This window comes from Falco punctatus (assembly GCF_963210335.1).
Source record: "Falco punctatus genome assembly, chromosome: 1".
In the NCBI taxonomy this organism is placed as follows: domain Eukaryota; kingdom Metazoa; phylum Chordata; class Aves; order Falconiformes; family Falconidae; genus Falco; species Falco punctatus.
Window position 1 is genome coordinate 110,970,592 of NC_137580.1, and position 26,251 is coordinate 110,996,842.

Genomic DNA, 26,251 nt, shown 5'->3' on the forward strand with positions numbered 1-26,251 from the left:
AGAGACTCCAGCATCGCTGCCCCCCTGGCTGTTCTCCCTCCCATCTCCTCCATCTCCTCCTGCCAGGGCTTTCCCACCCGGGGCCTCCTTTGTGCTTCCTCCCTTTCAGCCCAGCCCCAGCTAAAATGTTTTTCCTTCCAAGACATTCCCCGCATTAAGCTTAACCAGCCCAAATTGTCTCACCTTTCCGCCCCCCCTCTGATAAATGCTCCCTCTGCAGTTAATGTAACCTCCCCGAACGTCCTTCATTTGTCAAAGATCGCAGCCTTTTACGGCAGGTCATTATTTCACGAGGAATTCGAACAGAAATATTTCCAGTCCACACCAAGCGATCTATTTCACTTCCCCACCCACCACATTAGCCTCTGAATATTCTCATTATACCATTACTAATTAGAAATTCTCTCAAATTGGCGGCTGCATTAAAAAAAAAGACAGTGTGCTGAGCATATGGCATAATATCCTATTAATGAACACTCTAAATTCAAACTCAGGTCAGCTGCTCATTTCTTGCTCATGACACCCAGGCAAGGGGGGGAAAAGCAAGCTTTTTTTTTTTTTTTTTCCCTAAAATGCATAATACAGAATGCTAGGATGCAGGGATGCCTTAGGCCAATGCTTTATTTTATTTGGCTAATTTTTTTGGTAGAGTTGTAAAAAAAAAAAAAATAATAATTTAAAACTGCATATCTATATGTGCATTTATAAAGCCATAGTGGAAACCAGTGACTTGCTGGCCACTTCTCATCTGCATTTTGTCGTGTTCCTCCTTTAAACAACAGTAAAACAGGCCACGTACGCTACTAAAATAACTTATATCATTGTGGACAAGATGAATGTCATTTGAGGTTGCATATTGTCCTGCCAGCATCAATGTCTTCAGTGTAGAGATGTGGGTAAGGAGAGGAACTGCAGCATGCACACTTTTTTTTTTTTTTTTTTTTTTAAGTTAAATGGGCTAATTGTACCAGACACTCGCGCCGTGTGAGTGACTTTTTGGGTTGACCTCACCTTGTCCCTAATCGGCAGAGGCTGAAGCAGGGTATGAGCCAGCACTGCCGCTCATGGAGTCTGAGGAGGTGGCTCCTCAGCATCATGGGTGGTCATTGCCGCAAAGATCTTCAGCAGGGGGTGCCAGGGGGCTGTCTGAGTAGCTCGGGGGGCACTCGGCAGTGGGGAGAGGGCACCCTCAGCCGCTGCATCCCCACGGGCCTGCCAAGGTCTGGGGAGCACGCGAGCCCAGCTGCTCGCTGTGAGTTGTTCTAGTTGTGTTCCTTAGGCTTGATGGAAGTGCGCCAATGAGCAGGAGGGCTGGGTGTGAATGTAAGTGTGTTTCTGGAAATGGGCAGAGGTTACCTGCCTTTCCAAGGATTATTTTGTTTTATTTTTTTAGTACCATGAAATTTGCAATATGGTAAAATAGCAAATTCTTGTACCTTCCTCTTCTCTGGGCAGACGAGCTGCCAGGGCTCTAGGTCTCATCAGTCTTGTTGTCACTGAGGTTTATAAAACCACCAAATTATATTATGTCAGCTGATTCTTTAATGGGATAATCATTAGCCAAGGCCTGAGTAAGGTGGGGGGTTTTTTGCTATCACTAATTTCACCTCAAGGTGAACGCACAGGCAAACCCCTCCAGAGTGGTGTTTGCTGTGATGCACACACTCGCTTCGCTCCGTGCCATTGCACCAATTCCTGCTCCTCCTTCTGGGATGTGCCGCGTGCCCTCGGTCACTGAATGGCATTTGTCACAGCGGGAGAAGTCACAGCATGAAGGTTGTGACCACCATCCCTTGCAGAGAGACTTTGGTGGGTGTCACAGGGCTTCTGGCTTCAGCTCCAAAAGCCCGGGCTGCGATCTCAGCCCCATGGTTGCCTGCACATCCTCCCGACATTTATCCGGGGTGTCAGCAGCAAAGGATGCACGAGGGTGACAGCTGCATTGTGTGGTTTAACCTTTCCCTAAAAATTGAAAAAGTTTTGGCTTTTCAAGAAAGTGAAACTTTTCCATTGAAAACAAATATTTTGCCTCATCAAGAATCCAATTTTCTGTCAAAACAGTTTTCATTAAATATTTCCAAGCAGCCCCGGGTTAGTATTGATTTAAACTGTTACAAGAGAGAGAAGAATGAGGCTTTGTCTCTACAAAGATCATGTTTGCCCACCAATTAAAATTACAGTAGAAGTGAGTAATCACTGCCACCTCCAAAGGGGGATTGTTTAATGGAACACATAGTAATTATCCTCGTTAGTTTGCATAGTCCAATGTCACGTCCCGACGAGTGGTCAGGACCCCGGGCACCAAGCGGTGGGAGCAGGCAGCAGGGCCCCCGGGGTTTGCAGAGCTGCTGGGGTGGGCTGCCAAGGAGGGGAGGTGGGCTCTTCCTCGGAGGCACCTGCTGATCCGGGAGGGGACCTGCAGGAACACCTGGCCCTCACACTCGCGTTACCCGCTTGGTTTCTGCGTGTTTGGGAGCTACCACGGCTGGTGTTCACGGTCTGTGCTGCGGCTGTTGCTGTGATTTCAAGGACTGCATTCTGCGGGATGTCATTTGCACTGCGAAACAAAGAGTGGCTGGTGGCGGATGGGCACCAGGGCTGGATGCTCCTCAGCAAACCTGGAGCTCCGGTCCTGGTCCTGTGGGCTGGGCCATCGCTCATCAACGGCTGGTTGTGTTGCTGTGCTGCTGGTTAAGGCTTTTCCCAGAAAATGCACGTCATCCTACAGAAGCTGAAGTGAGATGCACAGTGCTCCGTGCAAGGGGGCTTTCTGGGGCTGTGGTGGGGAACTGGGAGCAGGGTGGGTGACTGGTGTTGGGGTCACTCAGCCTGGGGAGAGCAAAGGGGCTGGGAGAGGCAGAGGAGAGTGGGAGAGGACCTGGAGCCAGAGCCATCCGTTCCAGCCAAGTCGGTCTCGTGTTCTGAGGGTTAAAGCCGAGACGAGCACTGTGCAGCCCAGAAAGAATTGAGGTTTTATTTCGTCGGCACCGGGGTCATTCCTGATTTAATTATGTAAAAATTAATGTGAACGTCTTTCTTGGTACGTATAGGCCATCCATGGAAATTGAATTGGGTGAAATGCTGGTTAAGCTAATCACTTGCAAGTCATTATGATGGCTAAGCACAGGGATGTTGTAATCTGTAGGGACTTCTCAAAGACCTGATTGAAGACCAAGTTTAAGACCCACAGGTTTAATCAGAGGGGATCAACGATGTTGCGCTGAAGTGATTTTTCCTGTTAGCAAAAAGCTCCGAACCGTTTCTTCTGGTGTGGAAGGAGAAAGATGAGAATGATGAGAACCCAGATTGCAGGTGCAAAGGGCTGCTTGTGCACTTCCCAAACCCTTCCCGACGCAGCAGCTGTGGGCAGAGCTGCGTCAGATCTGGGGCTACTGATGAGCTCCTGGGTGTTGTCACTAGCCAGAAATGCCCGTGCTGCAGCATGGCACAAGATAGCGTTTTAAATTCTGAGAGGATCCACAGATTAGACAATCTGTCTTTATGTATCACAAAGGTTTCCATGATTTTCTCGTCTTGTTGTATTTTGAGACCAGTAGCCTGTATTGTGCCACAGGATTTGTGGTAGATAGGCAACCTCGGCTCAGATAAGAGATAGCGAGAGGTGGGGATCCATCCTTCTCAGTGTGGTGTTCAGATGCTTTTCTGATCACACTGTTCATAATCTATACCTCCATTTTTCATACGAATTTGCCTAGTGCAGGCTCCTAGCTATAGGTTCATGCCATGACTTTCTCTGCTGCAGGGAAGAGCCATCAGTATCAATATTTTCCCGTTGTGAAGCAGAGTCTATATATCTTGTTCTTAAGATATAACTCATGCCATACGAGTAACGCTAGTTTGCCCAACGTGTGTATGTGTTGACGCAATAGCCACGCTGCAGAGGATGAAAAATAGATGTTTATGACCTAGTTCAACATTTTTTACCTACTGTTTTTTACTGACACCTTGATCGCCCGTGCCCTTCATATTCCCAGGTCCGAGGTGCCTTCGCAGGTGCGGGGCTGTCTGCCCACCTCCCCAGACACTTGCCAATGCTGTCTGCAGTCGCATCGCTGTGAAAACATACAGTGAGTTACCGTGTGTATGGGGCGGAAAGGTCTTTAATGCAAAGAGGAGGGGGGAAAAAGCTGCGTCATAATATTATATGCAGGCATTTATAAAGAGTGTAATCCCTGGGAAAAATCCCAGCCCTAGTCACACAGCAGCCTTTCTTCCCTGCGAGCAGAGGGGCCACAGGTGAAAGCAGCACGTTCGCACCGAGCTCCCCGCTCCCACTCATAAAGGAACTTCTGCCAGGGATTCTGTTCCAGCGTCCTCCGGCAGAAATTAGTCATTTTAAGATAATAACAATAATCGGATTAAAAATGCCGTTGAATTGTGTGGGATCTGTACTCTGCAAGGTGGTTCAGCTGGATGGGGCTTGGCTGGGACTGAAGAGCGGCAGCACCCTGACAGCGATGCTGTCACAGGCAGGTCGCTGCCCGAGCACCAGCCGCCGCAGCCAGCTTCTGAGCGACGCAGGGCAGCGACGGCGATGGCGTTTGGCTCCTGCCTCCAGACGTAGGCACCTACGTACTGGCCTGATCTGTGTCTGTTTTCTGAAGGGCTAAGCTGCTTGTTCAAAGACCCTGCTGAGCATGTTTCATTTCTGAAAGGAAGACTCTGTGATTTAATCACTTAAATATAGATTTGGGAGCCTTATGTTAGCGCACCTTCCCCTGTTACTACATGTTATATGCGTAAATATACATGCAGACCCGGATGCATACATCTGTGTGTGCGTTTTCCATGCAGGCAGGGCTTGTGTGAGCCCTGTGGGGACAAGGCTCTAGTCCTGCAGTTTGCTGCTCTGCTGGGGCTCCCTGGAGGAGCCTGGCCGGGGGTTTGGGGGGGTGCGAGCCCAGCCAGGGGTCTTGCAGGGTGTCTTGAGAGCTCACCTTGCTTCTGCACTCGTTAACCATCTTTAATCTGGCTGTTGGATTTATAGCAATTTCTATACATTGTAAAGGAATAAAAACTTCAAATCAATATTTAGAAGTGCATGAACAGCTTGCAGAGCTTTTTATCCATGTGTTCCCTAATACTAAAAATGACCACCTTTGTAGGTGCCTGGAGGGTGCTGGGCCAGAGCCGCTTCCCAGGCTTTGTCAGGAGACGGCTGATGTCCATATCAAATCAAGATGCTTGTTGTAACGTTCACAAAAATGTAATTTGATTTGCCTTTGTCAACAAAATCTGCGGAAACATCCCCTGCCTGAATAAATATCCCTGCAGGGTAGCACATGCTTTGTAAATAATTTTCATTGTAACCCCCTCTTCCTAGCAGGGTGGAGAGTTGAGAACATTCATCAAGTCTCACATTAAGAAAATAATTTTCTTGTACCTAATTTGTGCAATAAATAAAGTCCACAATTTCTTGCTTCTGCAGCAAGGAAATGTAAAGAGCTGAGACCAGGGGTTTTTGACGCTGGGTCTCTTTTTGATGGTCATTCCTACCTTGGTCTTGGTGCCTCCCTGAGACCCCTGGCCAACAACTCCCCAGGAGTCTGGTGATTTGAGGCACGTCATCTTCTAGGCAGTCCAGCACAGAATAACCCAGAGGAGCTTTATATGCCAGGAGAGGGATGAGAGGCTCCTTTGCAGTGCACCGCAAACATCAAGTCTCCTATCCCTGGCCTGGAACAGCTTGGACCACGCGCAGGCTGGGCAAAGGTGCACCCAGCGGCATGGCTCCTTGGCCAGGCCTGCCCACTCCTGCCAGCACCTGGCCGGCACAAGCAAAGGTCATCTTTCAAGTAAGAAGCTGAGAGATTTGCTTGCAACCTGCACTTATGACTGACTGCGGCACGGTTGGTGGCGGCTGGTTGTTTTTACCTCTAGGGATGGAGCCTTAGCTGTCTGCTTCTTCCCTTTGCTATCACTAGAGGCTCATCCGAAGGGGGCTATGGCAGAAGCACCGCCTCGCTTCCCCCGGCTGGCCCTGGGCTCCGATACAAAACCCAGCAAAGGCAGTGCTCCTCTTTCCAGTGGCCTCAGCTGCCTCTGGCTCAGGCTCTGGTAGCTGCACCTTGTGCTCCGCACCTTCAGGAGTCACCTTCAGTGCTCCTGCCCCTCGGGCACTGCTCCCAGGCAGCACGGGACGGGGCACGTGATGGACCTACAGGACAGGGCTCAATGGCTGGGGAGAAAACACAGAGGACACAGAAGAGTTTTGGCATCTAATTAGCCACACCTTGGGTGACCAGACTCTTAAATTCCTACTTATTGATCCCTTGTCTTGTCAGAGAACTGGAGCACAGGTCTGTCAAGCTGGGAGAATACCAAGATGGGAGGATAGCTTTGGTTTTTTTCCTTGTAGAAATGTAAATCTGTTATTTATATATATTTTATGGATGGCATGTTCCTATCCCCAGGCATTTTGCATTGGAATTCAACTCATTGCAAGCCTATTACATGTTCACTAACTATAAACCATCTGATTTATATTCATTAACCAGTAGTAGACAGCAGCAGTGGCATAACTTTAGCACTGGACATGCCTCAGTCGACGGGTGAACTAAATTTCAGTTAATTAAGGTGCCGTAATTGTTGTCCTGTACAAGTGTCTTCAGGGCATTCACTTTGTAAATAATTTTTCACCCCAACCTTTCCTGCATACTTGGTTGCTGCTCTGCAACTTTGTTCAAGCCATAAATCATTAGGAAATCAGCTCTCCTGCCTCTCTGGTAGAAGACAGCCCCTTTTCTGCTTCTTGCCAAAGACGGTGATGGTGGTAAGGTCAGCAAAGTGCAACTGGACTGCAGAGGAATCAGCAGCAGGATTATAATACCCCAAAACAAAGCAGGAGGCACCTCATCTCTAAGAGGGGTGTTTGCTGTGCGGGAGGGCTGGTGCACGGCCGCTGCTAGCCCAGCAGCCTCGGCTCACCTTCACCAGCACCTTCTGCTCAGGGAGAGGAGCAGCAGCTCACGAGACCGAGCTTTGCCTGCACAGCTTCCAACACAGCCTGGCTCAGGGGAGATCCGGAGCAAAACCTTTGGCAAGTTCAGTCTGGTTGTCAGGAAATTTGAAAGTTGCAATACCAAAACCTAAGTCTGCTCTCAGCTTTCTGGTCCTGAAGCCTTCCCACAGTGTGGAGTTCACGGCCTGGGTTTGGGTGTTGGTGGCTCTTTTCCCTATGAAAACCAAGGAGGTCCAGGAGAACCTGCCACCTCACCAGTCCAGAGTGAGCAGGGATGGAGAAACCCTTGTCCCACCTGTCCCAGGTGTCCGAGAGCCCCGAGGTACCTATTGTGCAGGTCTGTGGGGACCATCCCTTCTCCCTGCAGGCAGGTCCGGTGGTGCCGGCCAGGCAGAGCCCAGCTGGGCGATGCTCTGTGGGGGCTGCAGGGCCAGGGAGGGCGCTGGGGTGTCTAATGGGCCCAAAGCGAGCACTTGGTAATGAGAAGCCGGGGAGCGATCAGTGTGAGCAAAATAAAAATCCCTGCTGCTCTGGAGTCTGTGCACACCAACCGCGGGGCAGTAATTAGGCGGGAAGCTGGATGTGGAATTGAAACAGTAATTATGAAGAACTGCTAGATGCTACTGTAACACAGTGTTTAGCTTCCTCCTCTGCTGCCACTTTTTTTTTTTTATTATTTTTGGGTTTTACCCCCTTTGGATTAGTCACGGCTTTGTTTCATTTTCTTGGAAGCTCAGCTTTGGAGGGGAATCTTGTGGCAACGGGCGTTTCCTCACCGCCCTTCTACACCTAGCAAGTTGGAAGCCGAGGTAGGAAGTGGTTTCTTGTGTTTAATGTGAAAATTAACATGGGGCAGCTCTGAAAGGGACCAGCCCCGAGGCCATAGAGGAGCGCAGCTCGCACGGGTGTGATCAGCGCTGAACAGGATGATTTCCTTTTGCTTTTTGGAAACAGGACAAAAATTATTGTTTCTGTAGAGCACGTGCTGTGGGTTTCAGCTTCCTGGGTTTGGTTTGTGTTAAAGGCATCTCTCTGAGTTACAGTTCTCAGGGACTGTCACTTTTGAAATTGCATTTCTGGTTGGACTGGGATTTGATGTGCAACATTAGCATGCATCCCAGGTGCCCGTCGGCAGTGTTTTAACCTGAACAAGGGGCGAGATTTTTACAGGTGCTGAAGTAATGGAGCAAAAGCCGAGGCTCCCTTGTATGCTTTCACCCAAGTAATTTAGTACGTGTTAAAAACGAGGCAGCTTTGCCTGCAGTAGCCTCTCTAGCTGTCCTGTGCATTCATAAAGCCTCCCCCTCCGTGGCTCCGGTGAACGCCCACAGACACCTCTGTAGCGCATGAAGAGGGGCACTGGAGCTTCTCCGTTTGTCTGCTCAAGTTTCCTATTGATCTGACAGCTCCTTTCCAGACCTGCCTGGCAGCAGACATATGCCAGTCTCTCTGATAGTTCATGTTCACTTATTAATATAAAGATTCAACTTCACATTCGCTGGAGTAAACCTTGCATGATGCCTCTGACAGTAATTCAGTTGTAGCCTCAATCAGATGCTGGATCTCCAGGCCATGGCTATCCCGCTAGCCTTTTCCAATTTTTCACTACACCAGTCATGAATAAATGACCAAAACACATCAGATTGCTGAAAATGGAAATACCAGAGATAGGCACCAGTTCAGTAGTCAAAGAGCATCACCTTCCTGCAGTGAGCACGCATGCTCTGTGCTCCCTTGTCTGCTCATCACGTCCTGTCCCACCATCCCAAGCCCCGCGAATGCCTGCAAGCCGCCAGTGTGCATCCTGCGCGGCCCCTGCGTTTAAACGCAGATTCCACCGCATGTGGCTTCTGGCCAGGGAGAGGTGATTTCTATTCACCGGACACTGCCAGACGAGCTATCAGGAGTGCCCAGATGCTCTGAGAGCAGGGTTTGTCCTCTCATGCGTGCTAGAGACAAGCGCTGTTCATTTTCAGTACTTGGTAGCAGAAAAAGCAACAAAATAGTTGGTTTTTCCAGGCTTTTCCCCTGCCCTCAGTGAAATGCATTTTGCAGAAGCCTGCAGGCTCCAGTCTCACAGGTGCAGCAGCCCTGAGCCCCGGGCAGGCAGCTGGTCCTGCCCCAGCTCCCCGGGCAGCCTGCAGGGACAGAGACGCTGTCTCCCACGGGTGGGTGCTGCCTGCCTGTGGTGCAGCGTGCCCTGGGCTAGTCAAAGCAGGGTGGCCCCAGGATCTGTCCCTCGGCTGCCAGTCTCCCCTGGCTCTCCCACTGCCAATCCCCTGGGAAGCCGGGGGTGCAGGGTGGCTGGGCCGAGTGGCAGGAGGGCACTCGCTCTTGATCGCTCGCAGCTTGAATCCTTAGGTCTATCAGCTTGATTTCTGCCGGTCCTCTTTTTTAAGTTTTGCATTTTGCTCTGCTATATTCTGGGAACTTATCTGCTGGAAACAGATTAGAGGGAGGTGGGGGAGGCCAGGGCAGGCACCGCTGTGAGACCCCGTCTGTGCTCCTTCCTCCAGGGTGGGGGTCCCAGGTAGCGCAGGCTGGGGTGCGGGGCACCTCACACATGGGCTTCGATGCAAATCCGGGCCGCCACCATTGAGTTACCTACCGATGCTTCGGCACTCCTGATTTGATTAACCTCTAACCCTTCTCTTTGCACTGACACAACTGAGCCTGAAAGACTGAATGGTGTCTTTTGAAACTTGACCCAAAGGGCGAGATCTTGCTTATGTCCAAATTAATGGGAGCCTTGCCACTGGCGTGGGTAGGGCCGGGGTCTTCTCGCCCTAATCTACCCATTATGAATGTAGGCATGTTGGTGCGTCTCCCATGTGGCTGAGCTCCTCTAGCATTGTTCTGTGAGAACTACAGATAAAAGGAACTGCAAACTAGTATTATTTAAATCGGTTTAGGTCAGGAAATCAGCTAGAACTTAAAAAAAATAAATCCCAAATCTCCACTCATAAAATAAATCGATTTCTTTAAAATTAGCCTCCTTAATTTTGACATCAATTCTATTTCTGTAAGGTTTGTCTGTTTTGCAATTTTGTTTTTTTATCTGTGTTGTTATATTAAACCCCCTGCTAATAAAATGTCAAATTAAAAAAAAAATTAGTATCCCTAGTATTGCAAAAAACCAATAAAATAAAACCTTACTTGAGAAGCAAAAGAAAATTTCCATCATTCTCTCCTTAACCGAAATCAAAATTAGAGTGTTATTAGAAATTTCATTAGGATGGAGCAGATTGGTAATGAAATTACATTCCAGCTTTCTATAAACCCAATGTATTAAGTAGGTTTGATCAATGATGTTCACACAATTAATTTTGTCTGATTGCTGAGGATTACTTTATCGACAGTCACATTTCACACTTGTGGGTTTTTTTGTTTCCACAGTAAATTCTCCACGATGTCAGATCACATGATGGCGAAGCAGGTTTGAAGCCCCAGCTCTCAAAGCAACTTCCAGCAGACCATGACGGGAATCAAGGTAAGGATGTCACCGCTGTTAATTGCGTTCGTTATGGTGGTGCTTACAGACAACCAACCTCGGGGCAGAGGGGTTGCTCAGGAACCCTGAGCAGTCTCAGTCGGCAAGCAGCCATAGAGGGAGATGATGTTAACGCCTCTCCCTGGGCAGTCTGGAGACTCTTGGTGGTCTGGTCTGCTCTGCCTTGGTGCTGGGGTGTCTCAGTGCCTGTATCCAGCCTGTCTTCCTGATGCTCGGTGTCTCTGAGCTGTGGTTACAAACCAGTGCTGCTCTGCTGGTGTGGGCAGCACTGGGTGCAGGAGCTCTGCAGGACCTTTGTTCGTTGGGTGCAGAGCCAGGCTGGGGTCTGGCACCACTGCCGGGGATGCTCGCCTGGCTGGGACAGCCGCATCCCTGTGGTCAGATGTGTTAGTTCAGTCTCAGTGCTGGTGTCGCCACAGCTGGCAGCACATGTGGAGGTGTCACTGAGGCAGGAAGGAGAAGAGGGGAGCGGCAGCTCCATAAATCACTGGTTGGTTTCAGTGAACTCGCTGCTGGTGGTTCGTTGGGCTCTATGTACTTGGGTTGTACTAAGCAGCAACAAACTGTGAATCTTTGAGGCTTTGCTGCGTATAGCTGGGTCGTCCTTGTCTGTGGCCATCACCATTGTGCAGGCAGGGAATGTTTCTGGACCCCTCTGTTGTCCTTCGGTGCATCCCATAGTAATTAGATGACTTTTATGTGAGAAAATGAAGTCAGTAATATCATGGAGGCAGCGTGAGGTCCGTCTGGTGCTGTCAGTCTCCATTTACTGTTGCTGAGATTTTCAAAGCTATTTAAGAAATTTTAACAGCAAACTCCTTTTTACAGCCAGGAGAACGGGATATCCTCCAGAAATCTTGACCATCCCCTCTCCAATCTTTATCGAGCTCTTGCTCTGAGTTGTGTTGTTCTGGGTGTGCTGCAAAGGGTGGGAGATGTCACGGCTGCGGTGGGCGAGGGCTGACGGGGCATTACCGGGCTGTGCCCTGGCTGCTCAGCGGGAGGGTGTTTCCCCACCCTGGCATTGCCCTGTGCAGCTTCACTCCTCCTCATGCACCACAGAGAGAGAAAACATCTTTTTAAAAGAACAAGTAATAAACGGCTATAGGTGTTTATGCCCTGCAGCTCTTTTCAGGTGAGCTGTGGGTCTGCCGTGTGCTTAGGGTGCCTGCGCAGGGAGCCTGGCAGGGCCTCCCAGCTCATAGGATTTTTGTATGATTTGAAATGCAAAGGTATGAGAGAAAAAGGTATTCGATCTCTGGGGGTGAAAAGTTCCCATTATAACATTCAGATTCATTTTAGAAGTCATTTCTAAACCTTAAGAAAAATACCTAGAATTAAGTGCTTTAAAAAGCTACAAAAACTGAATAATAATAATTTTATTAGGGCTTGAAATGAGCTTTTTTCCCTCTCTTTTACCTGCATTGATCTACTGATGGATTAGCTGGGAATCAGCAGCAAGTGATCTGTGCAGTTCTTTTTCTCTCTGAGAATTATGCATTTGTTAACATTTAAGTTGCAGGAAGAAATTGGTTCCATGGGTCAGGTCTCTGTGTCTTAGAAATGACCCCGGATTTCAGCTGCTCCAGCTAGATTTTACCCACAGAACTCCTTGGAAAGCTTCAGTAGTTCAAGACCTGGAAAGGAAACCAGCCTTTTTCTTTTCCTGGGGATAATCTTTACCTTATTTTAAGAACTTTCTGCTCAGTACCCAAATGTACATTTTTGGTGCCAGGGAAGGGGGGAGATGCCCCAGCATGGGGACAGCCTCCTGCACAGGAGGGCAGTGGAAGAGCGGGGGCATGCTGTGCTCCTGTCCCAGCTGCTGGATGCAGTTTTCTTTATGTACAAACAGCAAAGATACCAGGATCTAATTTTTAGAGACGAGACATCTCATCTGTCAGAAGCTGAGTGAATTAGAATAAGAGTATGGCTTTTTTTTTTCTTCTTCTTTAAAACAGCCCAAAGTTTTTATCAAGATGCCATTTATCAGCAGCGTTACCAGCCGCTAGCAGTAGGCATCCTGCCAATCATTTTATGGAAATAGGGAAGGACTTTAATGTTTGGATGCCCATCTGAATCGACTCTTGTTCATGTCAGCAGATCTGATGTGAAAGCAAAGGTGCCCCTATGCAGTCTAGTTACCATCAAACCTGTAAGTGTCAGCATTTTAAAGGCAAGGAACACAATGCTGATGGTGGGCAATGTCACTGGTTTAACCTATTTCAAAGACATTAGCTCCTGCAGTCTTTTCCTGCTCCTTGTCTCTCAAGGTTTAGTTATGCCCAAAGTGTACCTGCCTAGTTAATATCTGCAAATAATTATAGAGATACCTGCTTAGCACCATCTTCCACTCTTAATGGGTTCATCCACTCACCTCAGATAGTTGCAGATGTAGCCAACAGCTCTCTACCTTGGTCTTTAAACTCTGGCATCTTACACAGTCCTTTAAAGCAACGTTTTGATGGAGTTGCTGAAGTTTCCATCCTGGTGCAGAGGGCTCTGGCAGCAGCTCTCCCAGCCTGCTGGCACCGGACCTGCCACTTGAGAGCAAAACGCTCCGGGGACAAGGCAGCCTTACAAGCCAGGGATGAACAGACACTGCTCAAACCTGAGTCACCGTGTGCCCAAACCACTGGACACACTGCATGGTGTGCTGGCTGAAGAGCCAGGATGGCACACGGGGACTCAGGCACAGCGTGACCGATGCTAATTGCAGGGTAGGAGAGCTAATGCTGTCACATTGCTCAAAAAAATGCAAAGGCGTCATGTTATCCTGAGCACACGTCTGCTGTCACCCACGTGGGCTCTGCGTAACCTCCCAGAGCAAAGTTCAACCCTTCTCAACAGCCTAAACTTTTCTGGGCTCTGCCTGTCCCAGCCAAGGTGTAATTGAATGTAGGAGAATCAGCATCACTAAACTCCACGGCTGCAGCATGGGCATTTTGGCTGAGCTGTGGGACACGCCGGTGGGAGCGGTGTGTGGAGCTGAGCTTGCGGCTGCATCCCTGTCCCACCTTTGTCTGCCCCCAGCAGTGTTTGGGTTTGGGTAAAGAGTCACGCCAGGCTCCGGCATGGAGCCCTGCGTCTGTCGGATGCAGGAGCTTAATTCCCAAGGTCTGTGTGTGGTGAAGCTGGGGGAAAAACGAGCTGCAGTGTCTGGAGGCAATGCACGCTTCTGAAGCAAGCCTGTAACACACACAGAGGCAACGTTTCAGTACATGCTTAAACGTGGGATGTGCTTCTGTTAGAGGTGTGAGGGCTGGCTGAACGCAGATGTGCTGTGGGAACGCAGGTGCAAATTCAGTGGGAGGTGTCTGGAAACAACCCAGGAAAGCGGGACCCTGTCCTGACTCCCAGAGACACCTGAACGCTGGATTCTCTGGGGTGACCGGGGCCGGCAGAGAGGGGCAGAGCCCTGGGGGAGGCTGTTAGAGACCGAAGGGGTCAGCTCTCCTCTGACAGTGGACTTTTGGTGATCAGTAATAGATATCCCATCATAACAGGAGGGGACTGGCTGGACTGGGCAGGGTGATGTGCTGGAACCGGGCAGCCCCTGCTGGGTCACCACCTCCTGTCCCTGTGCCTCCTGCCCTATTTGTGTTCTGTTTCCCTGGTCCCTTTGAGCTATGTGTCACTCGGGGCAGGGATTTCAGGCAGCGCCTAACGCCGCACTGCCCTGCGATCGGCATTTTGTTCTCCTGAAGGTTTCTACGACTGTCTGGGTGATGCAGAAGGCTGAGCCGGGCACCGCTGCTGCCCAAGGGTAGGGCTGTGCTTCCCGGACACCGACCCTCTGCTCCGCAGGCGTCCCCATCGCTCCCTGCCCTCCATTTGCATAGCATTTCCATCAGCTTTTGAAGGTCGGGGTTTTTTGGAGGTGACCCTAAGGGATGCTGGCACCGGGTGGGCAGCGGGGCAGCGTGTGGAGGCAGGGAGGACGGTGCAAGCAGCATGGGCAGCACGGTCGGCCTCGCACGGGCACTGCCAGCACCGGCACTGCTGCAGCTGTTGACACTAGGAGTGATTAACATGGGTAGGACAGTGAGAGGGAAATAAATAACATCCTAATCTCTGGCACCATCATTCCTTTGATGAGAACAAAAAATATGAAGACTGAAAGATCAAAATAACTGTATTAGAGCATGAAAAGGGAAATGCTCTTTTAACCACCGCTGTTCAGATATATCTCCTTAGATCTGACATGCTGTAATATATTTGTAACACAGATATATATTAGGGGGTAAAGCTGGTGATTAATTTGCTTTACCTTTTCAGAGCATATACATAAAAACCTACATTAGCAGAATTAGCATTTTACCTGTCTTTGAAGATCTTTGCTTTGAAATGTATAAAGTCTTGTCAATTTTATGTCTCTCAGAAGAATAAGGGTTGTTTTTTTCATGAAGCTTCCCCCCAGCCCACCTCCTCCCTGGTTCGTGTGTGTCACACAGGCAGAGATGCTCCGGGTTTTGTCTCTAATTACTGCATCACCACCCTCTGGGGCATTGCTTTAGCTGCTGCCCATATTCACCCCTCTTGACTCATAATTGCTGTTGAAGCTTCTGAGACTAGAGATCAAAGTATTCATGTCATTCATGTTTCTGTCAAAGGTCTTATCGTCAAAGCACCAACTATATTTCGAAAGATGTCTCCTTTTCTCAAGAGCAACAGACAAACTTGGCTTTGCCTTTTTTTTTCCACCTCCTCCTCCTTGTTGCAATGTTGCTGCAAGGAATTGCAGGAGGAGGAAAGCAGCAAGGGGCTGTCCAGGCTCCTTTGGCCATTGCCCCAATCCTGCACCCCTGGCTATTTAGTTATTGCCCCAGTCCTGCACCCCTGGCCATTTAGTTATTGCCCCAGTCCTGCACCCCTGGCCATTTAGTTATTAAGGAGCGTCGTCCTGACCAAAACTGCTATCCATAATTTCATTCTTTGTCTGACTGGCACCAGCCTCCCTGACCGAACATGGAAGGATGCTAGAGAATTGTCTCTTGCTGTTTGCTGCCTGCATTTCACTTGGCTTCCTGGGAAAGTCAGGGTGGCTGGCTACTGGATCAGGCCCTCGCACCTTGGACACAGCTCTTCTCCCAGGTTTTTATCTGCACATCGGCTCTTCCTGTATGCCCGGACCAAGAGCTCTTCTGGACCTGGCCTGGTATCACTGTGTTTCCTCTTGCGGAAAGATTTTTACCTCCAATGAAAACATTAGATGATAAGAAAATATCTTTGTAGTTTTTAATGTAATCTAAATCTGGGTTCAGACAACTTAGCAGAAACGTTAGGCTTCATTTGTTCTGTTTTCCTTCAGGAAAGGGTCCGTGCGGTTGAGGCTCGCAGGGGTGCCGGGCAGGCAGGGTGCTGGGCGAGGCGGGCAGTGGTGCTTCCCCAGCTGGGCTCGAGCGCTGGGCCCGGGGACAGCACCCAGCACCCCCGGGGTTCCCCCGTCAATACTCACACTCCACTCTGCAGTGCCTTGTGAAATGCTTCCTCGCTGCTCATAAATCCTCTTGGAGCGGCGTGCACTCAGCACGGCACGTGCGTGCGGGCTCACACCGAGCCGCGCTCTCGTCCTGGGTGCGTGTGTGCGTCTGAACGACAGGCGATGCAGGAGCCCTCGGTGTCCTGTGCAGAGTCAAGGCAAACAGTGCTGCCTTGTTGGGAAGGTTTCTTTATCCAGAGGCTGTTGCTTCGACTTTCTGTCCCTGCTGGGCTGTTGTAGCCTGCCGGTCTTGCAAAGGCTGCAGCTGCCCTGACTTTTTCAGTTCTCTAGCAGCCATCCGTATGAAGTAAGGGGGAAAAAACCATGCAAGCAGCAGAGGAGGGGTGACAGTGAAAAGCTTCATCATTTAATAGGTTAAAATATTGGGTTTAAGCTTGTATGAATCAAGTTATTTTTCATCTCGGTGAAATGGTTCTTGCAATTCCAGCTCGCTCCTTGCAGGATGGCCAGGCAGAGCCAGTGCCGGGGCTGGGGGGGTCCCCGGGTGGGCAGCACCTGGGCAGCCCACCCTGCAGTCTGGGGCTGCTTCTTCTGGCACGTGGCACCTTCCCCTTGAGGGAACAGTCCGTGGCCAGGCATGTGTGCTGAGAAAAGCAGAAAAGTGTTCTGGGGCATTGCTCAGGGTAATCACACCCCACCTCTCCGCTCGCTCTGTCCTGGACAGGCACTTTCAGATGCTCTGCGCTTGTCTTTGTCCTGCCTCAATTTCTCCTTGAGACCTGTGAGCTTGGAAAAGGGCTTGTCTAAACCCTTTGATATTTTTTTTTATTTTATTTTTTTCCCCCAATGCAAATAAGTGCAAATGTCTATTACAGCCTTGAGAAACGTAGCTGTGTTGTACCGGCGCTGCAAGGCTCCACAGTGCTTCTGTACTCTACAGCACCATGTTTTTCCTTATGTTTTGATGTTTTTCAATATTAAGTTATTTCTGGTTGAAGGTGGTCACTCTGGACCTTCCATGCATTGATCCCAGGGGTATTTTAGGGAAAAGGCGTTACAGCGTGGGCCTATATTTAATGTCATGAGAAGTCCTTTCCTTTAGAAGATCACAGCAAAACCTTGAGCTCAGAGTATGCTGAGCATGTTTAAAGGGCTCGTGGGGGCTGAGGGTTGAGCTGTTCCGTGGTGCAGGCAGGTTCAGAGGCTTTTCCAGATGCCAGAGCTCCCAGGGTACCCCTGCTGGAAGGGTGCAGGCAGAGGAGCTGAGCCAGGTGGGTGCAGGTGATGCACTAGCACCGGTGCCCACCGACCCAGCCGGCACACGGGGAGAAGCAGAGCAGCACCGCTCCCTGCCCACTGCAGCAACTTCTGATGAGTTTCTCTCTCGGAGTCCTCAGAATTGGGAGCAGGAAAAGAACTTTATAAAATTCTCCACGATCAGTCGAGCGGAACCTATTTTCTCTCACAATGCAATTAACGGCACCAACATTTACAAAATATGATTACAAGCACTTTGGTTAAGTAGAGGAAAGTATATTAGATAGCAGCGAGGGGTTGATCTTAATGTGCATTTTTTCGAGAGACTTGCATTTTCTTTGTGCAAATAAAGAGGCCCTAAATTCTCCATAGGCACTAAAATCAATGCAGTGGAACCATGATAACAAACACAGGCTCCACTTTTTGCTACATCCCCCAATTAATTAAGCCTTTCACGGGCATGTAATTAGGAACATTAGCAAGTCATAAAATTGCCGTGAGTCTCTAAATTATGTGCTGGCCCTCAGCAATTTGTTTTTAATTCCTTTTGAAGACAATGGCACTGCGGGGTCCCATAGATCTTCATAGCAGCCTACTGTTTACTTCTTTATGGCTCTATGAAGATCTAACTGTTTTCTACTGCTCCCAGATGCACCCGCACTATTTTCTTGTGCGTTTTCATTACCTGAGTTAGATTTAAAGGGAAACGGCATCGGCGTGCCCCACGACCGCCCCGCCAGCGCAGAGAGTGGAGCAGAGGGGGAGAGGAGCGGAGCGAGGATGCTCGCCTGGAGTCCGGGCTGCTAATCAGTGAGCAGCCACCGCCACAATTTATGCACTCTTATGTAGACTTCTGCGAAGCCAAATAAATAAATAAATAAATGGGAATCATTTCGGGGGAAGGTTTATTTCCCTGTTATTGTGATTTACTCCTCCTTGATGAGAGTGTCTCTTTCACAGCAGAGGCGCAGAAAAACATTTGTATGCTCACAGGGTCAAGAGCAGGAGAAAGAAGTAAATAGTGGAAGCAAATTGTTTTTCCTTCCAAAATATCCTGGGTCATTTACAGCTGACGGGTCACCATGATAATACCTGGACGCGTGTTCTAATAGCAGGTTTATATCCTGATGGATATATGTAGCCAGCTGACTATTTTTAAAGTGATTTTGGGGGTTTAGTGCATCAGTAGATTGGGCAGCAGAAGGAGATGCTGAGCCACCCAGCATCACGATGCTTTCGCTCGTGCCCAGCTGTGGGCTGGTCCTGGTGGTACTGCTCAGCATCCTGGCAATGCCAGCAGTCACGGAGCAGGTGCTGCTTTCCAACCGTTGCTCACCACGTTTGCTTGTTCCCCCAGGCGCTGGTGATCTGAGTCAATGAATGCTGTTGAATTACAAATCAGGTTTGGTGATAATAGTAAGCAGAGACTGTCATAAACCAGGTGAATTCTGGCCCGTCTCCTTGGCCAGCACGGGGCAGGGTTGCAGGGCGCGGTGTAGCACGCCACTCTATCGCACAGCTAGGTTACGTGGCAGAGACAATCTGAGGCATTTAATATTAGCCAGGATCAAAAGTTGCTTTTGACGGGCTGCATGGCTCAGAACTGCAGGGAAGAGAGGTACAGCACAGGTACAGAGCAAAGCAGCTTCCTTCCAGCCGTGTCTGCACCAGAGCTGGTGGCCACCCCAGGACTCCTGGCTGCCTTTGGCACTGTCCTTCCTCCCTTCGGGCATCCAGGCACTCCCCTTCCTTTGGGGAAGCAAAACTTCTGTTGCCAACGTCTTTGTTAATGCAAAGTGTAGAACGTGTTACTGCTGGGCCAGGGCATGTGTCAAAAAGCAGCAAACCAGAAGGAAAACCATCCCTGGAATGCTTCATCTTCACTGCCGCTTTCACTGCCTGATTAAGCTTTGGTTTGGGGCTGGAAGAAATACCAAGCCAAGCATATTATAACACTGTGCCTTCTGAGGTAAGGCAGCAGCCACTGGATGGAAGGTGTAGATGTGGATTTATCCGTTGGCAGCAGGAGAGAAAAAAGGGGGGAACATTTGCAGTGCAGTGCACCAGAGTAGTTAGGAACAAGGTGATGCTTAAAGAATTCCTGAACTGCAAAAAGAGGGTAGCTCAGTAGCTCCCCTTTTAAAATCAATTTATATTTCAGTGAAATCCTGACTCTCGTGGGACTGCAACAATTCTGCCAGGGCAAAGGGGGCCAAGCTTGTCCCTGCAGTCCCTCCCAAAGCTGCAGGCCAAGTCTGGAGGAGGGGGAGCAGCGTACAGTGGCCCTGTGCTCCATAGGTGGGATGGGATTTGTTTCTGGTCCACTGGCTTGGGAGCTGCAGCATGTCATGTGCTAAAATTTCAGCTTCCAAAACAAAATGTTTTCTGTGTTTACCTGTGGGTGCATGATTTTGTGAGTTTACTGTACAAAGAAGGAAGACGGCATGCATGAAGGGCCAGCGAATGAAAAAAACCAAAAGCCAGACTGAGGAACCAGCCCCGTGGCCACGATACCAGTTTTCGGGTGAGGCTGGCTCCTGGTTTTATGCCTGTGCCTCGTACGTGTGTGCCCGTGGGGTTTGCGTGGCATGAAGCCCTGGATGGATGGGAGCGATGCAGTGCCATGTTCGGCTGCCTCAGCCTACGTCCACGGTGCAGCCCGCTCCTGTCCACTCCCCTCCGGCCTCACAAGCCACCGGCCCAGCAGCGCAGGTGCCCCATGTACCGGCCCAGCTGTGCCACGTGGCCTGGGAGGAGGAGGGCTGGAGGGATGCGCTCGGCACACGTGTGCTTGGCTTTATCTCTCCTCGTTTCAGTCGGGGAGATGGTATCAATGGCAAGGGACCGCATGGTCCCTGCCTGCACTCCGCCAAGCGGGGCATGGAGCAGATACCATCTCCGCTCAGTGATATACTGCTTTCACTGCAGATTTATCATGAGCCTGTTGGGAGAGGTCTGTGCTTTTGTGAGGAAAAGCCTCGCTGGCCAAGAAGCACGTGCGAGCCCTTGGCCACGCCACCCCGGCTGCAGCCCTGCCACCTGTGCCTGGCTATATAGGAGGGATTTGCTTTTAAACTAAGTTTTGTGTTTTATTGTGAGTGTGAGTCTTCTCTTAATAGACATGAGCAATACAACTACTAGTTTTCATGGTCATCTTTAAAGTTTGATGATGTTTTTAAGGTCTGCCGTTGACCTCCCCCTGTCAATGAATCCCCGGCGTGCCGGCAGCCCCTGCCCTGCCAGAGCCCTGCTGCAGCTCTTGGAGAAGCTGCCGGGGGTGGGCTGGGTGTGCGGGCTCCCGCTTTCCCTGCCCCGTGGGGAGGGGGTGCCTGGCTGCAGAGGGCAGGGGTCTGCGCTTCCACCCCTGGGCGAGGGCTGTAAAATTGTCCCTAGTGAGCAGAGCGTGTCCCCACGGCTGGGAGTTCCTTGGGTTTTCCCCACGTGTTGCAGAAATAGGAAGAGGCAGGAGCTGCCTCAGAAGCTGGGGGGTAACCTGCCGGCCCGTTAGCCAGAGCGGGGCTGGGGCACACAGGCACATGGAGCAGGGCAGCGGCTGGCTGTCCCTGCCAGGCTTCGCTCCCACCGCGGGGCCGTCGGCTTCACCGGCACCAGCGCAGAGCTGCTCATCACCGCCTGCCCGCGCCTCGGCTCAGCCCGCAGCCTGTGCGCATCGTTCATTCGCATGCACAGCAAAACAGAAACAAAGGCACGCATAAGGATGCTGCCTTGTCTCTGCAAGTCCACAAACTGAAGTTGAGTTTGCCTTATTTCACGGACGCAATCCCCCAGGATATAGGGAATGGTTATTAAAAAGCCCAGAGAGCAGTGTCTAACCTTGAGTAAGTGTTTTCTTGTTGTCATCCAAAGATCTAAAGAAAATCCTGAAGAGAATACATGGTGAAGACATATATTATAGTTGGAGCTTTTTATCTCACACATGTGACTTTGCCTATCATGAACTGTACGTTTTTATTCTCACTAGTGGGACAAAACTATATCCCACTGCAGCATATATCAAGAGGAAGAACATTGTACCTTCTTTGCATTAATATAAATAGCTGTTTAGGACCGATTCCTTGGCCAGATACTACCATCTTACCTGTCCTTTATCTAAGATATTTGGCATGTAGCTCAAGTTTGGTTTATTTAGAGTCAGGATGCAGCAGCTTTTACATATTAAAGGTGCATTTTAAAAGAGCATTTTCTATTCTAATTTGGGGGGAATGGAGCTCTTTAGGGCATTCAGGGAACGATGTCCATCTGATTTACATTTCCCTTGTTGGAGCAGAGCTGCGTACGCATATTAGAATGTAAATAATAGTGATGGATACATGTATCTTTAAAAGATCCATTTTCTCTTTTGACTAAGGCATCCAGGAGAGGAGGGAGAATGTAGATCACTTTTACAGGTGGAAAATCAATCTTCTAAGACAATGTACATGACATGGGAGCCAACCCCTCCTTTCCAAGGAACTTGGTGCCAGGATAAGACGTGCAAAGTTCCCAAAGAAGTTGTATCTGGCATCCAAGGGGATGGTGATTTTCTGGTAATTTCCTTTACCTCTGCTCTCCCTGATGCCCACCCAGCGGCGTTAGGAGCACCCAGGCAGATTTACCGGCACCACCGGCACGCTCAGGTCTGGTGGTGAACGAGCCGCTTCTGCAGGGTCCCACTCCCAATTGTTGGAGCTGGAAAGTGTATTCAGTGAATAGCCAGTAAAATTAAAAATTGTAATTGGGGTCATGCTAAATAGCATATTTTTTTTAATGTTCTCATGCCACGATGTTTTGATTTTTAGCCATACAAAGTGTGAGAAGAACAGATTTTAAACTTGGGTTTCACAAGAAGAAAATGAAGTTTGCTGTCTTTTGCAGCTTTGGGGAGGTGATGTCTGGACAGGCTGGATGATGTACAAAGGAAACAAGTGGCAAGGCTGGGACTTAAACCCTGGTTTTTAGGCTCCTGGTTCAGGGTCTTAATTACCCAGGTAACTCCCAGTTCCCAAGGGCTCTGTGTGGGGACTTAGCAAGTACATGTTTATACGTGCCCCATTTTATATATTGTGGCTTTTTAGGCATTTCCTGGGCTTCTTCCAGATCTCACCACCAGCACCATTGGAATGCCAGGGTTCAGACTTATCCCCAGACTATTGCATCCCTATCATGATGCAGCAACAGTAAGGGAACATGGGAATGGAAAGTCTGAGATAAGGTTACCCCAGGAGAGGTTGAAACTGAGCGCATGAGTTTAGCTCTGCCCTGGCTCCCCATTTTCCCTTGTGTTCAGTAGCAGTTTGCTTCAGGGACAGGAGAGTTAGGAGGATTTCTCCTTCACATCAGCATTTCAAAGGTGGCAACATGAGCCTTGTAACGAAGCAACTGCCAGATCACTGTTTGTGAAGGGGATGCTTGCATTGTGCTGAAAGGCTTTGGTAACACTGACTGACCCAAAACAGGGAGCACGAGTTTGCTGCTTGTGAAACTCCCCGGGGAATGTGGGTACCCAGGGAATCCTGAACAAGTGTGGGTCCAGTTTCAGAAATAGAAGGTGGCAGGCAATCGTTGACTGTGCACAAAGCAAGTGTGCTTCTCTGGGTTGGTAGCGCTTCTGCTCCTGTGTTGGATTAACCCAGAAACTCCTGCAATAAAACCTTCCCTGGTGAAGGTGATTTGTGGTGAAATCCTGAGCCTCCAGTGAACTTTCTCATTTGTCTTTGGCCCTGGCTATTTTCCCTCTAACTTCAGAGGTACCAAAAGGAAAAAAAAAAAAAAAAAAGATACTGAAGTCCCTTGATCATTACAAGGGGAAATTAAACTTTTGGGCTTAGTCCTCATTTCCCTCAACCTTCCAGATTGTCCAGTAACCGGAGCAAAGCTCATTTCCTCTGGGATCCCCTTGTCGACCGGTCGCTCCCAACTGGCGAAGCAGTGGAGGGGGCTGGATGTGTGAGTAATTGCCTGCAGGAAGGAGAAGTAAGGAGATGAGCTAAGATACTGGTCTTGTTTCAGAGGAGCATGAAATTAAGCAATCAGCAGTTGGGGGAAATTAGGGTTGTTTACAGACCCAAATAAACAAACTCTCAGCTCAGGAGGGGAAGGCAGGAGCAGAGTCCAGAGATTCTTTCATCTTTTTGACTCCTGAAAGCACAACCAACCTCCACGTGGGAAGGAGTGCTGCCGGCAGCCCTGCTCCGGTGCAGAGTGTGGGTGAAGGTCTCGCTGATGCTGTTGCTTTGAAAGAATTTGTCTTCAGAACATGCTTTTATCAGCTCGGTCAGAAAGGGCTCCTTCAATCTCCCTGTCTTCCCCTGCCTCTTTCTTTGCTCACACTCACCTCCAGGAGCTGGTGACAGTTTTTTGCTCTTACATTCTGATACAGCCCCGTGGGTACTTTTTCTACACCTTCTGCTTTGTGGTAGGACCAGAGTCACTAGGGGCTACATGGGCCTCGGGACTTACCTGGTAGCACCATTCTTGCACTCTTCTGTTCACCTAAGGAAATACATTCTTTGGATATTTATTGGCCTCTCTCCATCACCCTTTAATTTGCAAGTAACTTCCATCTTCACAGAGATTTCACGGGCACTTGTCCATGCATGCATTGGTTCCTGACCTGCTCTCCTGGTGTGAGCAGCCCCAAACTTAAGTGTTTGTGAGGTATTTCACTCTAACTCAATGTCGTACCCTGACATGACTGAATGTCCAAGCACAGGCAGGGTCTGCTGTACAGGGGAGATGGAAGCACAGCAAAATACTTGTTCGCAACTTGTTCGATCTCGCAACGATCACAACCGATCATTTCTCTTCACTGACGTTCACACTTGGTGCACGGGTCTTACCAGTACTTCACCAGAGACATCAGTACAAGGAAAACCAAGCCCTTGTAAACGTCTCAAAACAATCGGTGTCCGTTTTAATCCTCTAATTCTCTTGGAAAGTACTTGTGGTAAAAACATGTTTGAAAGGTCTTGTACTTCTTCAGAGTCCTACAGGTGAGAGGGACTGGCCAGGAGGCTGGGGAGGGGGAAGGAGTGGTGTGACCCATGTCCCAGAGGAGCAGCTTAAGGAAGGAATAGGGTATGCCACCCTTCTGGTGTGAGGAAGGTGAAGGATAGCAAGGAGCAGAAGCTCTTGGTACAGCTCTTGTTGCACCCTGAAGCGAAGCCCAGAGATGGACATGAAAAACAGTATGAGAGATCTGGCTCAAATCTGATCCTTGTTAATTGTCTGTGCATTAATATGTGTCAGCTATAGTTAGATGCTGCTGTGTAAGAAAACTTACCGTTGCCTCATTAACCTCTCCAAGTCTGATTTTGGCAGATTTCAGAGCACGCTGCAAGGTATACTTAATTAACAGGGTATTGAATGAATGAGTGAATGCTGAAGCCAAGATGCTCTTTCAGCTCAGTTTGAATATAATTATTTTGATTATATATTTATCTTGATAGTGCCCCAGTGAACACTTAGAACACAAACAGGCAGCTATTAGATGTGGCTTCTGAAATCCAGATGGAGCAGCATTGCTGTTCTGCAGATAACTCCTCTACAACCAAATGCGATGGCCAAGAGCCATGGGAAGGAGGGGGTGGGCTTTCAGAGCAGAGGGCTGGCCACCTCCCAAGCCGTTTTCCTCCTTTCCAGCCTATGCGCTTTGTTCGTGTGGAGAAACGGCTTTGGATTTGGGGAATGGGAAGATTAAGGAATCCCAAAGTGCCAGAAGGGAAGGGGAAATGTGCCTTCCAATGAGCAAAGCCATTGCCAGAGCCCGGTGGGATGAGCTTGGCTGGAGCAGGAGCAGCCCAGTCCTGGCCTGGGACAGCCCTGCGTGGAGGGGGTGGGTGACTGTAATGCGAGGGGACGTTTCTCGGGGGCTGACTGACAACGCGAATGAAGCCGATCAACGTCAGGCATAAAGGCAGTGGCTTTCCTCTGCTCAGATCGCAGTCATATAGCGGCTCTGAATCATGAGGCTTGCAACCAGCAGGCATAAATTTATACTATACAGATGAGAACTGTGCCTCGGAGACAGAACATCTATCTCCTTTGCACTTATCTGCCACCGTGACACAAACAATCAGAGATGATTCTCTGGCACAACAAACAGCAAAGTGTCTTCTTTGTCTTTGCCTCAAAGGAAAACACTATAACACATCTTTTTGGCCCGTGCTTTTATCACTTACTTTTGTTCAATAATCTTCCTGCCCAATATACAGGATTTGGCCGTGTGTGTGCGTGTGTGTAATACGAAATCTGCCCTGTTTACAGTGTCTGAGCAAAGGCGTGGGGAGGAAATAAATACACTGTCACTGGGGCTTATGCAGTTTGCAGCAGCCCGTGGCTTAAACCCAAATCTCTACGTTGATGCTAGATTTTCTTTACTGCCATGGAGCCTTGACTTTCTGGGGATGTGGAAGAATGAACCTTAAGTGCTCCAGAGGAGCCTTTCTCAGTCTGCAAGTAACCTCGCCTGTATGCTGGGAACCGGGCGGTGGGGGGCTGTCACGGATGTGCGTGAAAAGCCGAGTTCCCAATGTACAGCACGGTCAGCATGGCACGGCAAAGGGGATCAAACAAGCACCGCAGCTGCATCTTACTTGCCGTTCGGTCGAGGTGTTGATTCTGGAACCTAATGACAAACAGAGATTGAACAAAATATCGATGGTCTCTCTTAATTCTGCTCAGAAATGTTTCATAAGGCTTAAATAATGGATGGGTTTGACCGCTCAAGTACTGTTCTGCACAGGAGGAAAGACCGGTCCCTCTGCTGAGAGGTGAACGCAGAATTGCTCATCTTGTTCAGAAGGTCACAGCCGATAATCGGAGCGGCTGCCGGGCGCGGGTCTGTGCGGAGCCCCGGCTCCATGTCCTGCACAGCCCAGGGATGTGACTTGCTTCAGCAATGCAGCCTTGTAGGCGCAGCCCCTGGGATCAACACAGTTAGGAAGAAAAATTGCCTTTCCATTTTACATTATGCTGGTTTGAATAGGGAAAAGAGCTTTCCTGGCCTCAGCGCAGGGCTGTGCCGCCTCCCTACAAGGGTCGTGCCGCAGCAAAAGCG

The 26,251-nt window shown here is 49.5% G+C and overlaps 1 long non-coding RNA gene across 1 annotated transcript in view; it reads left to right on the forward strand.

The window, feature by feature from the left end:
* LOC308062766 overlaps positions 1 to 26,251 on the forward strand; it is a 189,831-nt gene that overhangs the window by 119,390 nt on the left and 44,190 nt on the right. The window contains exon 2 of the long non-coding RNA XR_013927673.1: positions 10,379 to 10,472. This is a non-coding gene — a long non-coding RNA (uncharacterized lncRNA). The remainder of the gene's footprint in view (positions 1 to 10,378; positions 10,473 to 26,251) is intronic.